Raw genomic sequence first — 21,951 nt, 5'->3', positions numbered from 1 at the left:
CGACGACTAGGGAGGCTTGAAAAGGGAAGGTTTTTTACGGCTAAGATGTTTCAGTTCGCCCCGACATGAAGCTACCACTTCTCTCCTATTGTTTCAAGCTGTTATCTCATTGCCCCCTTTTAGTAGCACCTTTGACCTCTATCGCCGAATTTGGTGGTTAAACTCTACTGCGGTGACGATACTGTAGGGGAGGTCCTGCGGCAAAATAGCTCGATGCCAGAATGGCAACTGCCCTAAGAGTTGTTCTTCTATCATCAGCGAGAGTTTACTTTGCTGTCGATGTAGGCAATAATAGATAGATTTCTGTACATAGTTGGGCCCAGGCTAAGAAATAAATAATAAATGGATTCCTCCGTCGCTCAGCCAAAGCCCTAGTTCAACCAGAACAGTAGGGAAAGCGGTAGAGGCCGCTCCGTAGCTTTGGTTGTCGCACTCTAATCCGCTTTAGAAGAAGCAGCTATTCTATTTTTCCTTTGAATTAGTCTGGGGAAGGAATGGTCCCGGAGAAAGGAATCAGTCTCTTCAATCCGGCGCATGCCTCAAATTCATTTTTCCTTTGAATTACTCATTTTTTTGAATTTCGCACCGGAAACTTTTCTAGGAGAAGTTCGAATCCGGGCTATGCTCTTTCAACGGTTGACAGAAGAGGGGGGCGGGCAAGGATGATCAGACTGCTTGGTTCGGTTCATCAGAGGTATTAAAAAAACCTTCTTTTTGGTCTTTTCTTTCTTGCCGCCACTTTAACAGGTGCCGCTGCAATGAGAGCTCCGGTCTTAACGCCCCTACGGAAGCTGTGCAGCCTTTCCTCGGGTTCGTAGAGTCTGCAAGAAATAAATGAATTCCAAAGATCTTGGGCAAATCCAAAGAGGTTTTCCCGTCCGCTCATCAGAGAATATTTCTAGGTCCCACATAGGACCCCGTCTCCCGTATCTTATCTTTTGCGCGTAGGAGATCGAGACACAGCCTTAGGGCTATGGGGAAAGTGGATCGATTGCCCTAGAATTACAACTACGTAGAGGGTCTCTACAAGTCTATAAATAAGTTCCAAAAAATTGATCGGTAGTAGTCCGGTCGCACCCGCTGGCTTGAATGCTGTCTCTCTTCTTCTTTGCTCGCGAGAGTGAATAAGAGTGCCATTTCGTGTTCAGAAGTCTGAAGCACATCATTTGCGGGAAGCAGCGAGGAAGAAAAGCGTACCGGACTTAAGGAAGCGGACTCTCGTTCTTTGGCCCAACCAACCGCAGACCGAAAATCCAAAAAGTGCGTCACTTTTTCTGGGGTGCGTGGAAGCTTGCTATCCATGTGCCAGAGCCATGAGTTAGTTGCGAGATCTTATGGGTTTCACCTCTAGCCTACCCCAACTTGTTTGGGACTAAAGGCTTTGTTGTTGTTGTTGTAGGAATACTAGGAACCTTAAATGGTAATACATGCAAATATAAGGAAAGGGTTCAGTCACGGTAAAAATATATAAAGCAGTAGACCAAAGATACCCATGATAGCAGCAAGCACAAAGCGATTGTCCAAACTCCAAACAATCATATTCACACCACGAGGAGTTGGATTGTATCTTTGACGTGGACCACCGCGAAGTGGTTGAGGAGCCATTGGAGGTGGAGGAACCTTGAGATGGTAAGCGCGTGTCCAGCGTCCAATCTTTCCCTGGGTTAGTGCAGAGAACAAATTGTGCAAAAAATTATAAATTCTGCCTAAGTAAACTATAAAACGAAATGCCAACTACATTTACCAGCACACACGCTAATACGACTGACCAGTTAGTGAACATGCATTAACTATCACGCAGGGCACACGATTAAACTGGCTGATGTGGCAAGTTGCTTTTCAGCCAGCTCTTACTACACACCTCTAGTGATAGCACTAATACAATAGGAAAATACAAAATAATCAGAAAATAAATATGAGTGGTATTAAGGAGACAATACAGATGACTGTAGCAGCAGCCGAAATCAGCAGTAATGCAAATCGCCATAAACATCATTAGTGAAACAATGTTTGTCAGGAGCAAAATTGGAGTTTTAGGTCCCATTAACTTACATGTGATCTCCGAGACCGTGGAACCCATATAATTGCGCTGCCATCACGGGAGCAGGTAACAATATTATGTGTGAACCTGGCAAAAGGAGACAAACTCAAATGATGTAGAACTGAAGCCAACAATAAACACCAGTTCAACATGAGGTTAAAGATGAATGAAGTACAGAAACTAGTAAGAACAGGTAAGACAGATAAGACAGGAGGTGAATAAACTGAAGGATATTACATAAGAACATGTGAATGATCATTCCGTAAGTACAAAATATACTGACCATGAATTTCTTAGCTTAAGGTTATTTTCTTCCTTACTGGTGTGACTGCTGTCAGATGAAAAGAATCTTGATACAACACATCCACTAAACTGCACGTAGTATACATCATTTTCATGACCTGATAATATATCCATCTCATGATTCGGTTGGTCATGTTCCTCAGAACAACTCTTGTAAGCACTCCACACCTGAAATCAACACTTCTGATGAGAAAAGGCACTTCACCTTTTCGTAGTAAAATCAGAAGCTCACAAGCGGCAGTAGATAACAACAACAAGAAAACGCACCCTCGCATAAGTGTCTGAACTGCCAGTAACAAACACGGTTCCATTAGCATTGAATGAACAACATAAGATTTGGTGATTTATTGGTTGAACTTGAACAGCACTGGAAGATGCATCACCACTCTTCCCTGGAATCAACAGCATGTGGTTACCATAAATAAATGTAAGCGTTACCCACACACACGCAATAGATATGCTTTAATGAACTAACCAGCGGCAACATCTGAAGGTTTTGGTATATATATTCGTGGAGATTGTTGAGAATGCCTAGCATCCCAAATCCTGCATGTCCCATCATCAGATGATCTGCTCATCAATATGATGTGACAGTTAGGGAGAGCAAATAACTTACAAAGTTATAATAGGATGCGAAAAATGCTATAACAATTGTAAAAATACATACATCAAACAAATGATGAGGTTTTATCCCAAGAACATTCAAAAAACGAAAAAAAAAAACATACATCTGACAGTATGCATAAGCAGTTAAATGAAATATGAAAATCTGAGCGCAATGCAAGGATCTACCATATGAAAACGGAAGGATGCACAGATAATACATGATACACCACAAGTGTACCGTTCCTATTACTTCAGGATATGGCGGAACTGTTGTAGCAGTGATATAACTTACATAAGTTTGGTGACTAGATGCTCTCAGAGTATAAAAAATGTAAGTAGAATGAAAATGAACAAAAACTGTTCGAGAGAAAAAAAATGGACAAAAATATTCACGATTCTTTCCAAGATTGGTTCAGGTTTCTCTAACTTGGACACATCTAATTCGTAATTAATCCTTGTCTTGTTTGCTTGACCAAACTGCAAGCGTGGAACTTTTTTTTTCGAGAAAACGCAAAAGACTTTTGCGTTTCATTGTATTGAAAAGAAGGGGTTTGGTACAATCCTCCTAGGAGGCAGATTTACAAGGTGAGTACAGGCACACTAGTGAACATCCCAGGTCTGTGGCAAGATGGCCAAGAGCCCGAAGGCTCCAGCTCTGGCCCAGAGTGCGGCCTCTTCCTTAATCCTAGCAGTTAGGGAGGTAACCGACGGTGGTGTGCCCTCAAACACGCATCCATTGCGATGCTTCCAGATCATCCAAGGGACGAGCAAGGCAGCGGAGGCCAATCCCTTGTGCATAGGTTTAGGGGTGTCATGTCTTGCAGAGCGCCACCAGTCGTGGAGAGTGGCATCAACATTGGGCAGCGGGCAGGAGAGGCGCAGCCATGAGAGGATCTCATGCCACACTACGCGGCTGAAAGGGCACTCCAGGAGAAGATGATGAATCGTCTCCGGGGCCTGATCGCAAAGTGGGCAGCGCTGTGGGTGCGGCAGGTTGCGTCGCGCTAGGCGGTCGGCCGTCCAGCACCGGTCGAGGTTGGCAAGCCAGTGGAAGAAGCGCACCCTAGGCAGTGCCCAGCACTTCCAGGTAAGCTTCCAAGCCTGGCATCTGGTGGAGCCATGAAAAGTGGCAAGATATGCAGACTTGGCGGAATATTCGCCGTTCGCGGTCCACTTCCAGCGAATGCAGTCTGGTGCGTCGCTGAGGGCAGTTTCGGCGAGCATGTGCCAGAGGCGTAGGTATTCTCCAATCTCCGGGATGCCAATCATGCCGTGGATGTCCGTGGCCCATTGGTTCGCATGAAGGCCGTCCGCTACAGTTCTGGACTTGCGACGCCGTTTGGGGATGAGAGCATAAAGGAGAGGCGCGATCTCGCGGACCGCACGCCCGTTGATCCATCTGTCCTCCCAGAACAGGGCGTGTTGGCCATCGCCAATAGTCATGGTAGTGGAGGCGAAGAAGAGCGCGCGCTCCTCGGGCGCGAATTGCAAGTCAAGGCCGCTCCAGGCCCTGCTATCGTCGACTCGGCTGAGCCATTGCCACCGCATGCGAAGGGCGAGGCCGGTGCGCTCGAGATCGTGAACGCCGAGGCCACCGAACTAGATAGGCCGACAGACGCGCCGCCAGTTGACGTGGCAATTGCCACCATTGGCCTCGGCGCGGCCAGCCCAAAGGAATCCTCTCTCAATCTTCTCCAAGAGTTTGATGGTCTTCTTTGGCGGCGCAAGCACAAGGAGCTGATGTATGGGGATCGCGCTCAAGACAGCCTTGACAAAGGCAAGGGGGCCGGCTTTGTTCATGAGCCAAGCCTTCCAGAAGGGTAGCTTCCCAGCGACCTTGTCGACGACGGGTTGGAGCTGGGCAGCAGTGGGGCCACTCAGCGTGAGCGGGATGCCCAAGTAAGTGAGCGGGAATTCGACGATGGGGCATCCCAGGTGCGCGACAACATGAGCAGCGTCCGCGGTGTCGCAGCGGATGAGGGCCGCAGCGCTCTTCTGGAAGTTCACGTGCAGGCCGGAGGCGCGCCCATAGAGCTGCAAGATCTCCTTCACCGCCGCAATATCATCAGGCGAGGGGTGGCATAGGAGAATTACGCCGTCGGCGTAGAGGGATATGGTAGGAATGGTGCGGCGCGGGTGGAGCTGCTGCATGACCCGGAGCTCGACCGCGCGATGGAAGAGCCTGCCCAACGTATCGACTGCCAGGACGAAGAGCTGCGGGGAAACTGGATCACCTTGGCGCAGTCCACAGCGGTGCCAAATCGCTGGTCCGGGGTTGCCGTTGAGGAGAACCTTGGTGCTGGCCGACGACAGGAGAAGGGCGATCCAATCAAGGAAGCGGTTGCCGAAGCCACGGCATCGCAACACCTCAAACAGGAAAGGCCACGAGACGGAGTCGAAAGCCCGCGCCAGGTCAAGCTTCAAAAGCACGCGAGGGGCACCAAGTTGATGCAAAAGCCGCGCGGATTGACGCACAAGGATGAAGTTGTCGTGAAGACTTCGCCCGTGGATGAACGCGTTCTGGACGTTGCTGACAAGATTGTTGAGCTTGGGGGCTAGGCGGAGCGAAAGCAGCTTGGCCAGGACCTTGGCAACAATGTGAATTAGGCTTATGGGCCTATAATCCCCCAAGCCATTGGCATCGGCGCGCTTGGGGAGGAGCGTAATTAGCGCCTGGTTAAGGCAGCTAAACCCTCGGCCACGCAGCGCATAAACCTGGTCAAAGACGCATCGGAGGTCGTGCTTGATGACCGGCCAGCAGGAGCAGAGGAACTCCGCGGTGAAGCCGTCAGGGCCGGGCGCCTTGCGAGACGGCAAGCTTTTGATGGCTTGCCAAATCTCATCTTCGCTGAATGGCGTGTCGAGGTCCTCCAGGTTTGAGGGCTCAATGAACTGCGACAGGTCAATGGTGCAGTCACGCGGCACGTCCGTCCCAATCCGGCTGTCAAAGTGCTCGAAAGTGGCCGCGGCCATGTCGCTAGGATCAGTGAGCACGGCGCCGTCGACAGAGATGCCATGGATCCAGTTCTTCTGCTTGCGGTACGTGCACTGGCGATGGTACAACGTAGTGTTCGCGTCGCCGTCTTTGAGAGATGCAATGCGTGCGCGCTGCTGGGCAATCGTCCGCTCAAGGGAAGCAAGGCCAAGGTAGGAGAGCTTGATCTGACGACGCAGCCAGTCTTCATGCGGTGATAGGGCGCGCTGTTCTTGTGCGGCGTCGAAGCGGAGCAGCAGCTCGCGAGAGATCGCAAGCTGGTCTCGCACGTTACCAACGGAACGCGCGCTCCAGCTGGTGAGCTTACGCGCTGTGGCCTGCATGCGCCGTATGAAACGCCGGAACGGATCGGCGTCATCCACCGAATGCCACGAGGTCGCCACGATCTCCGGGAAACCGGCGAGGCGAGTCCAGTACTCCTCGAAGTGGAATCGCCGGTGCGCTGATGGGAGAGGCGAGCAATCGAGCAAAAGGGGGGAGTGATCCGAGACGACCGAGGCCAGGCAACGCAGGTGCCATTTGACGTGCAGCTCATCCCAGTCCGTAGAGCACAACACCCGATCGAGATGGACCAAGGTGGGCGGGCTCTGCTCATTGGACCATGTATAGCGCCGGCCGCTGAGGTAAATCTCCTTGAGCGCGAGGTCGTTGAGGACGCGTCGGAATCGCCCCATCATTCTCCGATTGAGATTGTCGTTGTTCTTGTCCTCATCACGGTAGATCATATTGAAGTCTCCGCAGATGAGCCATGGACCGGGGCAGGCGTCGCGGATGTCGCGGATCTCCTGTAGAAAAGCGATCTTGGCGTTGTTGTCCTGGGGGCCATAGACGATAGTGAGCCACCACGGCACGCTTGTGCTACCAGGGGTCGTAACCCGGGCGGAAATGGTGTTGGTGGTGAACATCGGGTCCGTGATCGTCACGTCCCGGCTCTTCCACGCCAGCAGGATCCCGCCACGGGTGCCGCTCGCTAGGAGATAAACATATTCATCAAACTCAGATCCCAACGTCTCAAGGACAGTCGACGAGTAGACGAATTCCATTTTAGTCTCTTGGAAGCAAGCGATCGAAGCGCTGGAAGTTACAACTAGCGAGCGAACTGCCGTACGTCTGGCACGGGCGTTGAGGCCGCGAACGTTCCAATTGATGATTTTGAGGCCGTGATCCATTAGGCAGAGGTCGACGAATGGGCGCGCATCGGCGCGGCTAGGCCTCGATCGGGCTGCTCGAGATCACCGTGGTGACAGGCGCCGTGGACGGGTCGGCGGGTAGCACGCGGCCAACAAGCACGGCAATGGCCGTCAACACGGCATGAGAAAGGGGCGCAGCAAAGACCCCATCGTATGCCTTCATGGCCTCGGCGGAGATCACTTGATCGGTGCCGATGATGCCAAGGGTGCGCAGTATCTGGACCTGCGCACGACGCTCAGCGGTGGGCGGCACGCAGGGCTTGGCCTTCGCAGCAGTGGCAGATCGTCCGCGGCGCGGCGAGAAGTTCAGGGGCTGCCGGCTGTTAGAGTTATAATATAAGTCATGTACCCCTTTGTATTTATCCCGTTGTATAAGGGGTTTCATGCATATGTTCCACACCTGTACATGTATATATATCGGCCTATGGCCTCATGGGAATACAAGTTGCATATTTCCTAACATGGTATTAGAGCTAGGTCAATTTTTTGCACGCCGCAACTCGTGCCATTGATCCGCTCCTGCTGCCGGCCGCTGGGTGTTCATCTGCCCGCCTCCCCCCGCGGTCTTCCTCTACCCCTCCCGATCGATCCGATCGCGTTGAGCCGCCGTCTTCCGTTCCCCCGCCAGGTCTCCCGATCGATCCGATCGCTCTGCCCCGCCCCGCAGTCGGGCCTTGGGCCTCTGGTCGCCATCGCCCCGCAGTCACTTTGCGCGCAGGGTTGGGGAGGGCAGAGCAAGTCTGCTTGGTTGCCGCTGCGAGGAAGTCTCCAAGGGTCCAGGAGCTGACAGGGGCCGGCTTTCTGGTGCGTCGCAGAGTGATTGGCGGCGTGGCAAAACGCCCTGCGCTGCGCACCTGAGGCGCATGGGACACAGGGGTGGATTGCATCGTTGACGGGCTTGGGGAAGCGGGCCTGCTGGCATGGGCATCAGGAGGCGTGGGCCTTTGCAATATGCGTCTGGGTTCCTGGGCCGCGGGGGAGGGGCAACCCAAGTCAGCGTCCCCGATGGCGGCGGCAGGAGGGGGCGAAGGCGCGATGAATGGAACCACACGACCCGCATCCCGCGTAGCCGAGGAGGGGCTGGCATGCAGCTCAGCCAGGGCCACGGGGGTGGACGAGGGCGCAGCATCACGCGTCGCAGTGGTGGGGTCGGCATGCAAAGCAGCAGGTACTTCATTGGCCACAGGAGCTGACGAGGGCAAAGCATCGCTTTGCCCCGACAGCGGATCAGCCTCGGGAGCCACAGGAAGCGAGTCCGGGACCTCACTGGTAGAGGATAAGCTGTCCGGATCCCCAAGCGCGCAAGCATTGGCTGTGGTGGGTCCATCGCCAGTTTGGCTGTCTCCCTGCGCGCACGACGACGCGCAAGACTGGGTCGTTATGGGCCCGACTGCAGGAGGAGGAGTGTGGGCGGGCTCCAATTGGCTGTTGCCAGCTGTCGGGGTGGCAAGCACCACCGCTAGGGTGGGCGACCCGGTCGGCCTGGGATCCGCTGCAGCTGCAGCTTTGGCCAGCGCAACCTGAATCCTGGCACGCTTTTTCTTTCCGCCCCGCTTTCCTCTTTTGGCTTTGCGACTAGGGGGGTGGGCCCCAGCATGCGGCCATGCATCCATGCATCTGGCACGGGACGGTACGGGCGGAGGCGCATGCGCAGCCGCGGCGGCGCGGGACGCCAGCCAGCCAGGGTCGACCGCCGCGCCATCGCCCCGTAGGTGGCCTCTGGAGCAAGTCCAGTCGGCGGAGTCTACCGCCATGCCGTCGGCGCGTCCGTCGGGGGCGGAGGTTGGGCGGCGACATTTCCGGCCACGGCGGCGTTGCTGCCCGCGTCCGTGGCCACGGCCAGCGGCGTCGTGCGCGCTGCCACGAGCATCGCCATCGCCATTGCCATCGCCATTGGCAGCGTCATCAACCGCCATGGGAAGGGCAGCGGACCTCACTAGCCGGATGGAGATGGGGTACTCCAGAGTGCGGACGGTCGGAGGCAGGTCAGGGCGGATGCCGGGGACGTGCTCGACAATCTCCAGGATGGCATCCCGGCGAATGGAGGCCAAGTCCCGCACGCGCCCGGTGAGCCGGAATGTGGCAAGGTCAGCGCGAGAACGCGTTTCCGGGTGCAGCCGCTCAACCCAACAGCCAGTCCCAAGGATGTGCTCGGCCATGGCCAGGTGCCATGCCTGCGTCGGAATGCCGCGGAGCTCTAGCTGCACAGAGTATGCAAAGCTCCCAGCAGTGGCGTGGGCGAGCTTGCACCAAGGGCGGAGCAGCAGGGTAAAGTGGGCGGCGTTGATGAGGTGATCGCCGGCCATCCGGTCCATGATCAGCCGCGAGGAGAAGATAATGAGAAAGTCCTCCGGGGCGTGCTTGTGCACAGTGAAGTCACCAGGCTGCAGGTCGAACATGGCATGCAAGGTTGCCTCCACGTCGGCCGGGGAGACAGAGGGCCTGGTGCCGGTGATGGTGGCCACCATGCCGCGCGCAAGCACCTCCTCCGCCTCCTTCATCTCGATGGAACGAGCGATGGTGACACGCGCCGGTGCAGAGGCGGGCGGCGGGGGCGGCGGTGGGGTGTTGCGCGGCGGAGCGGCGTCGCGGGGGAGTTGGGGAGGGGGGTTGCACGGCGGGGTGTCTGGCCCACGACGGTGAGCCGCCGGAGGCTGCGCACGGTGGTCACCAGGCAGCAGCGTCTCGCAGCAGCTGGACTCGTGGCCGGAGATGAGGCAACGACGGCAGCGCACGGGGTTGGTGCAGGCCCGCACCCGGTGCCCGGCATCCAGGCACCTGAAGCACAGGCCGGCGACCTCCTCGGGCGACGGGTTGCGACGGCGGCGATGGGAGGGAGGGGTGGCCGCGCGTCGTGCGCGCGGGCGACGGTTCTTCCGCCGCGGCTGCTGGAACCCATCGGCGTCGAGCACAGGGCCTCCATTGACGCGATGGACCTCTAAGCGTGGTCCCAGGCGAGCGGCGGCCGGTGCGGTCGAGCGGAGCGGCACCAGGGCCGAGGAAGCAGGGGCCGGGCGCGGCGCCACCGGCGAGGGGGGGAGCGGGGGGCCGGCGGGGTGCTGACGACCTCGCGGTAGGAGCGCGAGTCAGAGGACTCGCCCGCAGAACCGCTCCAGCGGATGCGACCGTCGGGGCTGGAGTCGCCGGAACGGGCATCGGCGGAGGCCATGGCCAGGGGGGAAGGGAAGGGTAGGGGGGAGGGCTACCGGCGGGGATTCGACGGCGGCGAGGCTGGCGGGGGCTAGGCTAGGCTAGGGAGCGGGTGGGGGAGCGGGAGCGGAGCATCCTCCTCTTACCAGGAACATAAGATCGTTTACTTCGCAAGCGTGGAACTTCACGAGATGAAATAGGGGAAGACAGAAGAGAACTTAAAAGGATAACTGAGGTAGCTTTAAACTGTGTGCAATTAAGCATTTCCTCCACTGAAACTAAAGCAGATTGGACATGACTTCTACTACAGACTTGTACTAGTTCCTTTTTATCATTTTGTACAGCTGCTGCCGTTCAGTTAGTACATATAATCATGAATTAAATAACTATAAAGACTATACTATCAGGAAAACAGGAATAAGAAAAGGAAACACTCACGACAACAGCTGGAAAGCAGCACCTGGCCTTGGACTAAATGCAATAGTTGTTACAACCCCAGTATGGCCCTTCAACACTGACATTGGCATGCCGTCGGGTATGCGCCACTGCTCAGTAACCAAATGCATTAGACGTATAGAAGGTAGAAAGAGAACTGTCATGATGTTTTATGTGGTACAGAAACTAGCAATCTTACCACTCTAATAATGAAATCATTGGAGGAAGATGCTACCACAGCATTATTGGAACTCACAGCGAGATCAGTAATATCACCCTTAATTTAGAAAATGAAAGGTAATTTAATGGAAGGTTGTGAATATTTATGTGTTGCATTGCAATAAGCAAAGCTTACTTCATGGCCTCGGCAACTAGCCAGACAAAATGCTGTTTCCATCGCCCAAATTTTGACAAGGCGGTCATCAGAACCAGTAATTACATAACGTCCTGTGCGGTCAAAAGTAGCTGCAGAAACAGGAACAGTAAAATCATTACAGCAGGTAAAAGGGAAAATGTGCAGATGGATAACTATGATGATTTGGACAAGAACAACCAAACAACTCATTATGAAAACAGTAAAATCTTGAGAAACAGAACAAGTGGCATGCATTTGGTAAACTTTCCAGTTAATATCACCAAGTAATTTCGTGGGTGCACCCTAACACATATAGATCCACTGTAGGAACCTCCTGAAACATTAAATAGGTCTTAACCAACGATTACGAGTCGAACGACTAGTCTAGACTAGTCGCTCGACTAGTCTATGAGTCGCAAACTGGCTGTCGACTCGGTTTCTCGTGTAGACTACTTGTACGAGTCGAGCCAGTCATCGACTAGTCGACGACTAGTCCAGACTAGTCGACATGTTCGAGTCGAACGACTCAAAAAACTGGGGGAGTATAAATACGATGCCTCATCCCGCGGGAGACCTAATCCTTTCTTTCCCCTCCTCACCTGGACGCGCCGCCGGCTGCTGGACGCGCCCGTCGAGCCCTCCTCGCGCCGCCAGCCGCTGGACGCCCGCCGCCGCGGATCTGAAGCTCCACCGTCGCCGGCCCCACGTCGCGGATCTGAAGCTCCACCATCGCCTTCGTCTCGCGCCCCTCCTGCTCCTTCGTCTCGCGCCCCTCCTCGCGCCGCCGGCCCCTCGTGCTCTTCTCCTCTTCAGGCAGGTGAGCCTCAGTGCTGCTCTGCCTCGCTGCTGGACTGCTGGTGCTGCTCTGCCTTGCCCCTCCTTTCTCCTCCTCTTTCTTCTTGGCTTGCCGCTGCTGTTGCTCTGCTCCGCTGCTGGACTGCTGGTGCTGCTCTGCTTGCTGTTGGTGCTGCTCTGCTCGCAGATAGACTGCTGGTGCTGCTGTGCTTGCTGCTAGTTGCTGGTGCTGCTCTGCCTCAGTGACTCCACTTTGCTTGTTTCAATTGTATACTGTACTTGTATACTTATATAGTGTAATACTACATACTACTACTAGGTATTATTAGTTATGTACTGTAAGTTCGGTGCTACAGTACCATGTCGACTAGTCTTGCACTAGTCTAGACTAGTCTATGAGTCTCAACCTTGGAACGACTCGTCGACTCTTCGACTCGTAAACGTTGGTCTTAACATTCAATTAGCACAAGTATCAACAGAACTCCAAACATAAAGTAAAATTTGGGTCCTGGATATTTTACTTGGATGCCAGTTGCTAAACCCACCAAGTAGTCATGATTAGCTCGGGGACACAACAACACTAGTGTCCAGATGAAACACACTACACTACTTACAATTTTGCAAGTGAAGAGGCTAAAAGATCATTTTTGCCCTCGGAACCAAACTTGATCCACCTGTCACTGTCAGTGCCCTCTAGCACATGGACACAACTTGAGGATCCATGTAAAGCGTGTTTGTGAGACAACTGGAGAATCCATATAGAGTGTGTTTGTGTGGCATGTGAGGGGTCACTGACAGGTAGGCTTAGTTCGATTCTGAGGCTAAAATTGACTATTTGACCTACCACTGTCTCCTAAAATTCAACAATGTATTACTGTAATGGCCAGAGTGTGTTCCACAAGACCGCAAAGTGATTAAAATTCTGTAGTGTCCCTGAGCCAAATCACGGCTGCATTTGAGCAAACATTGCCCAAGTGGAGTGTCCAAGAAGCGATTTTGCCAATATTTGCATACTTTCCTTGAACATAACTAAATTCAGAAAACGGAGAAGTTCAACGAACCACAATACGCAGCATTCTGATGTCCCCTCAATTTCTTTATAATCTGCATCTTTTCAACAAGGGTTGATGGCTTTGCAATGGCATAGCATGATGCACGTACAGAAGGAGCTCGATGATTCTTAGTGAAACCACCAATCTCTCTCAAACTTAAACCATGAACTTGATCAGCATGTATGTGTGGCCACCGGAGATACCTCGGCAGCCTGAGAGTTTCCTTATCTTGCTTGCACCTATCAGCTGAAGGATCCAAGTTTGCATCAACACGTTAAAGTAATAACACTGATTTACACTGAACATAAAACTAACTATCCAAACTTCAAAACTGAAACACTAAGTTGCAACAAATGATGTTATAAATAGCTCAAGAAATGGGGAAAGGAATACTTTAAAAACTAGATTTCAGAATACATACGTGCAAGAAGGGAAAAGGAGTTGGAGCCAAGAAGCGTTGGAACATCAGCAGCATTTGGAGATACATCTCTAACCAAGCTGTCTGGGCGGCAGGAAGTCATCATCAGTTGCTTTAACAGCTTCACCAAGTGGTCTTTACCAATGTGGGGGTATCTAAAAGCAGCATAAAACTAGTTAACAAAAAACTTATTTGCATTTGATTGTTAAGAAAAAAGCAGACAGAAGTTTATTGTTGATAAGGCCATAAGACCATTCTAAATATGTCTGCTTACCCCTTTTGCTAATTATTATGTGTTGTGCCTTTATAACATAATAACAGATTTCATAATCATTGGTTTCATCAGTTTTAGATTAGTCATACAAACACTGACTGAAGAACATCATTACCAAATCAGGAAGGGTGGAGGAAATACGAGCTCCAGAAGACAAAACAAATAGAGTAACGTATTTGTACCTCTCAACTAGCTTTAGGTAACCCAAAGGGAGCGATATACCATCATCATTTTCTTCGCCGCTATGAAAACCACCACGTGAATACCAAGCATGATATCTTCTAGGTAACAACTGATGCTCCAGAAGATCATTGCAGAGCTCTCCAGCAGCCCGCTTAAATGGACCATGTGATAAAAAATGCATAATGAGAAAGTAAAGTTCCCTCATATCAATATCAATAGGAGCCTCCGATGGAAAATCTGCTGACATCACTTGATTCACAGAATCAATATCCTCAAGCATTTGGCTAGGAAAATCCAGGTGGACCATACTAATAGAGGTTGCATTAGCAGAAGGTTGATGCTTTCGAAAATCCATGTCTACAACACCACCTGCAGTTAAAAACATAAGCTTAAATACAAGAATACTAGTTGATAAAGAGATATTGAGTTCTGGATCCCAGACAAGAGCTTAGCCAAGAGACAATGCAAAAACACAAGTAGAGAAGTCAAATATTGAATGCACATGAACGGAGCAGAATATTATACTCTCAAGTAACGGAGGATAATACATATTCCATAGTACAAGCACACATATAGAGGAAATTTTTTGGAGAACTAGCAGCAAGCTGGTAACCATGAGATGTGGAGAAAACAAATAGTTTTTAGGATGAATCTGAAATAACTTTTCAAGTGCAATTATATGGATGAACCAAAGTTTAACAGAATTGCGGTACAACTGGTCAGTTACTGCATAAAAGGTTCGTCTGAATAATACCTTTTGACAACCATAGACACATATGCAATGATGTGTGGCATTATAAAGACAGAACAGCCATACAAATAGAAAACAACAGCTAGATTATGGTGCAATTATGTGGAAGTTGAAATTCTAGTGCAAACAACAGCTAGGTTATCGATAATGCTATCAAGAACCTGGCCTCCACCATGAACCAACACACCACACATCACTTGATTTGCTAAAAGGTAACTTCATTTGCCAACAAATAGAAAACTCTACCAAAAGTTCATGACATGCAACTGATATAGTGGTATAGTACTAATGGAAGTTCTATACCATATACTATATAGTTAAATGTGTAATATAACTATTTGAATATATTCCTTTCAACCTTTGTCAGGACGTCTATGTTAGAGTTATAATATAAGTCATGTAAACCCCGTTGTATTTATCCCGTAGTATAAGGGGTTTCCTGCATATGTACCACACCTGTACATGTATATATATATCGGCCTATGGCCTCATGGGAATACAAGTTGCTTATTCCTAACATGGTATCAGAGCGGGAGGGAGCGTCGGCGGCGTCAGTAGCTGCGGGAGCGGGAGGGCGGCGGCGGACTGCGAGCGGGAGCAGCCACGGCGACGGCGGCTTCGAGCGGGAGGAAGACGAGCCAGACGCGATCGGGACAGATCAATAGCACGAGTTGTAGCGTGCAAAAAATTGATCTCCCGTGGTCTTCCGCCTGCCGTCTGATTACGGGTCTCTCCTAAAAAAAAATGTCTGCTGCATCGGGCTATGTCTCCGTCCCTCGCTGTCCGGTGATCTTCGATGGTACTAACTACACCGAGTTCGCTGGCTTCATGCGCATTCACATGCGTGGCATCCGTCTCTGGGGTGTTCTTTCTGGCGAGGTCTGCTGTCCGCCACGTCCGGTTCCTCCGGTGGCTCCTACTCCGCCGACTCCACTGGTTCTTCCTCCGGATGCTAATCAGGCCGCCAAGGATGCGGCTAAGATTGCTGATGAGGCTGCTGATCGTGCCTATGATGAGAGGGCTTTGGCTTATGAGGAGGCTCTTCAGACGTATCATGGTGCTTTGTCTGTTTACACTCAGTGGCTTGATGATGATGCTCGTGCTGCAGCTGTTCTCACTGCTAGTGTTCTGCCTCAGTTTGCTTCTGAGTTTCTGGGTCTTCCTACTGTCTTCCAGATGTGGACCTGCCTTCGTCAGCACTATGAGCCCTCTGGTGATGCCTTATATCTTTCTGTGGTTCGTCAGGAGCATGCTCTTCAGCAGGGTGACTCTACTGTTGATGACTTTTATGCACAGAGTTCTGCTATCTGGCGCCAGCTTGATTCTCTCCGCAGTGCTGGTTGTCGTACTTGCCCCTGCTGCCAGGCTGTCCAGGCCGATTTGGAGTTTCATCGCGTCTACGAGTTCCTGTCTCGGCTCCGTAAGGAGTTTGAGCCCCGGCGTGCTCAGTTGTTTGCTCGTGGCCGTATTTCTCTCATGGAGGCGCTTTCAGAGATTCGTGCTGAGGAGACTCGCCTACGTGGTGCTGGTTTGCTGGAGGTTCCCTCTGTGCTCGCTACTCGGGTTTCTTCCACTCCATCTGCTGCACAGCCCCATTCTCGCTCGAGTGCTCCGCCGCTCTTGCCCACTCCTTCTGGAGGCTCAGGTCGGCCCCGTTCACATTGTGACTACTGCAACAATGATGGTCATATTGAGTCCCAGTGCTACACAAAGCGGAAACACCTGCGCAAGGCGCGATCATCCTCCTCCGGGACTTCGTCATCTCCCTCGCCAGCTTCAGCCATTGCTTTGACTGAGCAGGATATTCTGAGACTTAAGCGTCTGCTCGCGGCTTCAGGTTCTTCCTCGACGGGTACTGCTGGTTCTGTGACTGATGCTTCCCGCACTGAGCACCCGCCCTCTACACAGTCAGGTACATCCCCATGGGTTCTGGATTCTGGAGCTTCTTTTCATATGTCTTCTCATTCTTCCGCTTTGTCTTCTCTTCGCTCGCTGGATTCTCCTGTTCATGTCTTCACTGCTGATGGTACTCCACTTTCTGTTGCTAGTAGAGGCTATCTTTCCACTCCTTATTCTGTTCCTGATGTTGCTCATGTTCCTCGACTTACCATGAATCTGTTTTCTGCCGGTCAACTTACTGATTCTGGTTGTCGTGTCATCCTTGATGTTGACTCTTGTTCTGTCCAGGATCGTCGCACGCACACTCTGGTTGGGGCTGGCCCTCGCCGCCGTGATTCTCAGGGTCTTTGGGAGTTGGACTGGCTTCATGTTCCTTCCGCTGCCACCACCATCGCCAGTCCCTCCGCTGCTGTCGCCTCTGTTACTGGTTCCTTCAAGCAGTGGCATCATCGACTTGGTCACCTGTGTGGTTCTCGGTTATCGTCTTTAGTTCGTCGAGGTCTTCTGGGGTCTGTCTCAGGAGATGTCTCTTTAGATTGTCAGGGTTGTCGTCTTGGCAAGCAGATTCAGTTACCATATTCCCATAGTGAGTCAGTGTCTAAGCGTCCTTTCGATTTAGTCCATTCTGATGTATGGGGTCCGGCTCCTTTCACTTCGAAAGGTGGTCATAAATACTATATTATTTTCATCGATGATTTTTCTCGTTACACATGGCTTTATTTCATGACTTCACGTAGTGAGGTGTTGTCTATTTATAAGCGTTTTGCTGCCATGGTTCATACTCAGTTCTCTTCACCCATTCGTGTTTTTCGTGCTGACTCCGCTGGTGAGTATATCTCTAAGATGTTGCGTGGTGTCCTTGCTGAGCAGGGTACTCTTGCCCAGTTCTCTTGTCCTGGTGCTCATGCTCAGAATGGTGTGTCTGAGCGCAAGCATCGTCACCTTCTTGAGACGGCTCGTGCTATGATGATCGCCGCCTCTCTTCCGCCTCATTTTTGGGCCGAGGCTATCTCCACTTCTGTCTATCTCATCAACCTTCAGCCATCTGCTGCTTTGCAGGGTGGTGTTCCTTTTGAGCGTCTGTTTGATCGCTCTCCCGATTATTCGATGCTTCGCTTGTTTGGTTGTGTTTGCTATGTTCTTCTTGCCCCTCGCGAACGCACCAAACTGACCGCTCAGTCTGTTGAGTGTGTCTTCTTAGGCTACAGTAGGGCTATCGTTGTTGGGATCCTGTCGGTCGTCGGATGCGTATCTCTCAAGATGTGACTTTTGATGAGTCTCGTCCTTTTTACCCACGCCCATCTTCCTCGGTCTTTTCAGTGGAGGATATCTCTTTTCTCACTTTTCCTGACTCCCCTATCACTCCCGTCGTGCCTGTGCCTATTCGTCCCACTCCCTCTGCTTCTCCACCCCTCGTCGATTCACCGCCACCATCTTCCCCGATCTCCTCACCTAGCATGTCACCGGATTCTACACCTTCCTCTCCGGTGACTTCTTCGTCGCCACCCCCTGATTCTACCTTGGCGATTCCTCCTTCTCTTGTTCCATCTCTTCCTCAGCATTACACTCGTCGTTCACGACCTGTGGATGCTTCCTTGGATGAGTCGTCCTCTTCCTCTCAGCCTACTTATGGCTTGCGTTCTCGTCCTCGTCCACCTATTGATCGCTTTGGATTTCCCACCGCTGGTGCTGCTGTTCTTGAGCCGACTTCTTACCGTCAGGCTGTTGTTCATCTTGAATGGCAGTTTGCGATGGCGGAGGAGCTTGCTGCTCTTGAACGCACTGGTACCTGGGATCTTGTTTCTCTTCCTCCCGGAGTCCGTCCCATCACTTGTAAGTGGGTCTACAAGGTTAAGACTCGCTCCGATGGTTCTCTTGAGCGTCACAAAGCTCGTCTCGTGGCTCGTGGTTTTCAGCAGGAGCATGGTCGTGATTATGACGAGACTTTTGCTCCTGTGGCCCATATGACCACTATTCGTACCCTTCTTGCCGTTGCCTCTGCACGCCACTGGTCTATATCTCAGCTTGATGTTAAGAATGCCTTTCTTAATGGTGAGCTGCGTGAGGAGGTGTACATGCAGCCACCACCTGGGTATTCTGTTCCTGATGGCATGGTGTGTCGTCTTCGTCGCTCTCTCTATGGCCTTAAGCAAGCCCCTCGCGCCTGGTTTGAGCGTTTTGCTTCTGTGGTCACTACTGCTGGTTTTTCAGCAAGTGCTCATGATCCCGCATTGTTTATTCACCTTTCTCCTCGTGGCCGGACTCTTCTTCTTCTCTATGTTGATGATATGGTCATTACTGGGGATGACCCCGAGTATATTGCCTTTGTAAAGGCCCGTCTTAGTGAGCAGTTTCTTATGTCTGATCTTGGACCTCTTCGCTATTTTCTTGGGATTGAAGTCTCTTCTACCTCTGATGGCTTTTTTATATCCCAGGAAAAGTATATCCAGGATCTTCTTGCTCGTGCTGCTCTTTCTGACGAGCGCACTGTTGAGACTCCTATGGAGCTCAATGTTCACCTTCGTGCTACTGATGGTGATCCTCTCCCTGACCCGACGCGTTATCGTCATCTCGTTGGCAGCCTTGTCTATCTAGCTGTCACTCGTCCGGACATCTCTTATCCGGTTCATATTCTGAGTCAGTTTGTTTCTGCTCCCACATCGGTTCATTATAGTCATCTCCTTCGTGTTCTCCGATATCTTCGGGGCACGCTCTCTCACTGTCTCTTCTTTCCTAGCTCCAGTTCTTTACAGCTTCAGGCCTATGCGGATGCTACGTGGGCTAGTGATCCTTCTGATCGCCGTTCGCTTTCTGCTTACTATGTTTTTCTTGGCGGTTCTCTCATTGCCTGGAAGACGAAGAAACAGATTGCAGTTTCCCGTTCGAGTGCTGAGGCTGAGTTGCGAGCTATGGCTCTTTTGACGGCAGAGGTGACTTGGTTACGGTGGTTACTTCAGGACTTTGGTGTTTCTGTCACTACACCGACTATGCTATTATCTGACAGTACAGGTGCTATTAGCATTGCGCGCGATCCTGTGAAGCATGAGCTCACCAAGCATATTGGTGTTGATGCTTTCTATGTGCGCGCTGCTGTGCAGGATCAGGTCGTTGCTCTTCATTATGTGCCTTCCGAGTTACAGTTGGCGGATTTCCTGACGAAGGCCCAGACTCGAGCACAACATGGCTTTTATCTCTCCAAACTCAGTGTTGTTCCTCCACCATGAGTTTGAGGGGGGGGGTGTTAGAGTTATAATATAAGTCATGTAAACCCCTTTGTATTTATCCCGTAGTATAAGGGGTTTCCTGCATATGTACCACACCTGTACATGTATATATATATCGGCCTATGGCCTCATGGGAATACAAGTTGCTTATTCCTAACAATCTATATGTTTCCGATAAGTCAAAGTCCCATGTTACAATTGAACATCAGCAGATGGAACTTTGGATTTTACATAATCGCCCCTACAAACACCTATCTAATGCTTGAAATTCACAAAGTAAACAAACCAAGTAAGATTTTTCTTTTACCTGCACCAAGTGAGATGTTAAGCAAGTAAACTACATATCTAGAGTGCGCAATCACCAAACACTACATAAACACAACCACCTCGCCTTGCATAGATCTCGTTTGAAATGCAAGCATCTCTATAAATTTATCTAAGGCACATGGCAGAGGTACTTACTATTCAACCTCTTCTGCTAACCAACCACTAAAACCTAGAACCTATAAGCAGGAGATCTATAAGAGAAACTACCTGATACATATTTGTACCCTATATTTGCACCTCCCAGCTTCACAAACTGATTGAATCATGCAAAGCATCCATGACTGCTACTCGCATCGGTTCAAAACTGATCCTTGCACTCAATACAACCATATTTTTTTATGGCAAACATTTAGCTTACCATCACTACAGCCCTAGAATTCACAGCATTCAAACTGAGCAGATACAATGCCAAAAGCGCACAATCAAATACATTCTACTAAAGCTCGTTATGCCACAAAGCTCATCTACGAAAGCATCACAGGGGAAAACTCAGATGAGGCTTAAGCCTACAAACCTAGCTGTAAAACCTGTGAAACTTTTGAATTTTTTACAAATTAGAACTCCGAGACATTTCATATGCTTGCCACAACCGATATTACTTACTACAGCTTCTGCATGACATTGAACACATCAACAAGCACAAATCTACCAATCTGGCTAAGAAGTTCGCAAAGTCTGAACCACCACCGCGAAAACAGAAAGGGCAATATGGTCATAATACGCGCCGGAAGGGGGCTGGTGAGAGATCCACCTACTATACTCAGCAGTGCATTGATTTCACAAATGTGAAGCGATCATGTAACCGATGAGTGTAACAATTAATCAGGAGATTCATTGATAAACACTGACCAGTGGCGGAGAGCAAGTGATTAAGTGACCAGTGTTCTGTAATTGCCTTCCGTTGACGCACTGCTGCAGCCTGCCCTGGCCTGCACGGCTGCACGGCACCGCCGCCTAATGCGCCGCTGCGGCCCAATCCCTCCTCCAGCCGCACGCCAGTCGACTGCCGCGGCTGACCACCGCTCGCTGCCCCTCCTCCAGCCGATTCCTTCGCCCGCAGCGTGCCGGAGCGAACCGGCCGACGAGCCGCTTCCTTCGCCCGCTGCCGAGAGCTCCCTGCACCACGCTTGCTTCGCCCGCTCCCGAGAGCGGCCGCCCTCCCACGGACCACCTCCCCGGACACCCTAACGCAGCTTGGGCTCCGGCCACTCTCGCTTTTCTCAGTGTTGTCTCACGCTGCATTCGATCGATTGAATCAGTCTGGTCGAGCCAGCCAGTAGCGACCGAGGGGGGCATAATCGTCAAACGAATAACCAGACGTTCCCCATGCGTTGTCGTGGAAACTAATTGCATTATGTTTCAGTGAGATTTGATTTTGTGAAACATAAATATTTTGACTAATATTATAAGAACTGAAATTATATGTATGATTTGTTACTAGCAAAAATGACCGTGTGTTGCAATGGGATAAAAAATTACAGATAAATTATTCCCAAAACGACGAAGAATTATGCTTTCAACCATACAGGTTTTGCAAAACCGTTAAAACATATATGCAGTTTGGTTTTCCGAATTTCATTCTCGCCACCATTGTTTTAGATGCAATACATCCATGATGGTGTATTAGTTGTCCATGGAGAGGAGACCACAGAAGTAATGTTAATGATCGACACTCGGTTTGTGATGACGGTGATAGAGCTTCGTAGACCAGACTAACTTGAGGCTCACTGGTCTAAACTCATACGGACGAGGTTAACAAAGTGACAAAAAAGTTTACATAGGACTGACATTCCAATGCCAGCGTCGAGGTGATGCTGCATTATGCAACATCCAGTTCACATCTATGGCTAGCATGGAGCTATTCTTTTAAATAATACATTTTTTATTCATTTATAAAATTAATACACGGTCTAGATATATTTCACAAATAATACGGTGTCATCTTCGGGCAAG

General features: G+C 50.9%; 1 pseudogene; it reads right to left on the bottom strand.

The window, feature by feature from the left end:
* The window catches only part of LOC109750407 (uncharacterized), a 38,744-nt pseudogene extending 17,486 nt beyond the window's left edge, over window positions 1-21,258 (bottom strand).
* Between the last annotated feature and the right edge of the window lie 693 nt (window positions 21,259-21,951).

This window comes from Aegilops tauschii, chromosome 4, assembly GCF_002575655.3.
Source record: "Aegilops tauschii subsp. strangulata cultivar AL8/78 chromosome 4, Aet v6.0, whole genome shotgun sequence".
Lineage (NCBI taxonomy): Eukaryota > Viridiplantae > Streptophyta > Magnoliopsida > Poales > Poaceae > Aegilops > Aegilops tauschii.
Note: the sequence above shows the minus strand (reverse complement) of the source record. Positions and strands in the feature narration are given on the sequence as shown.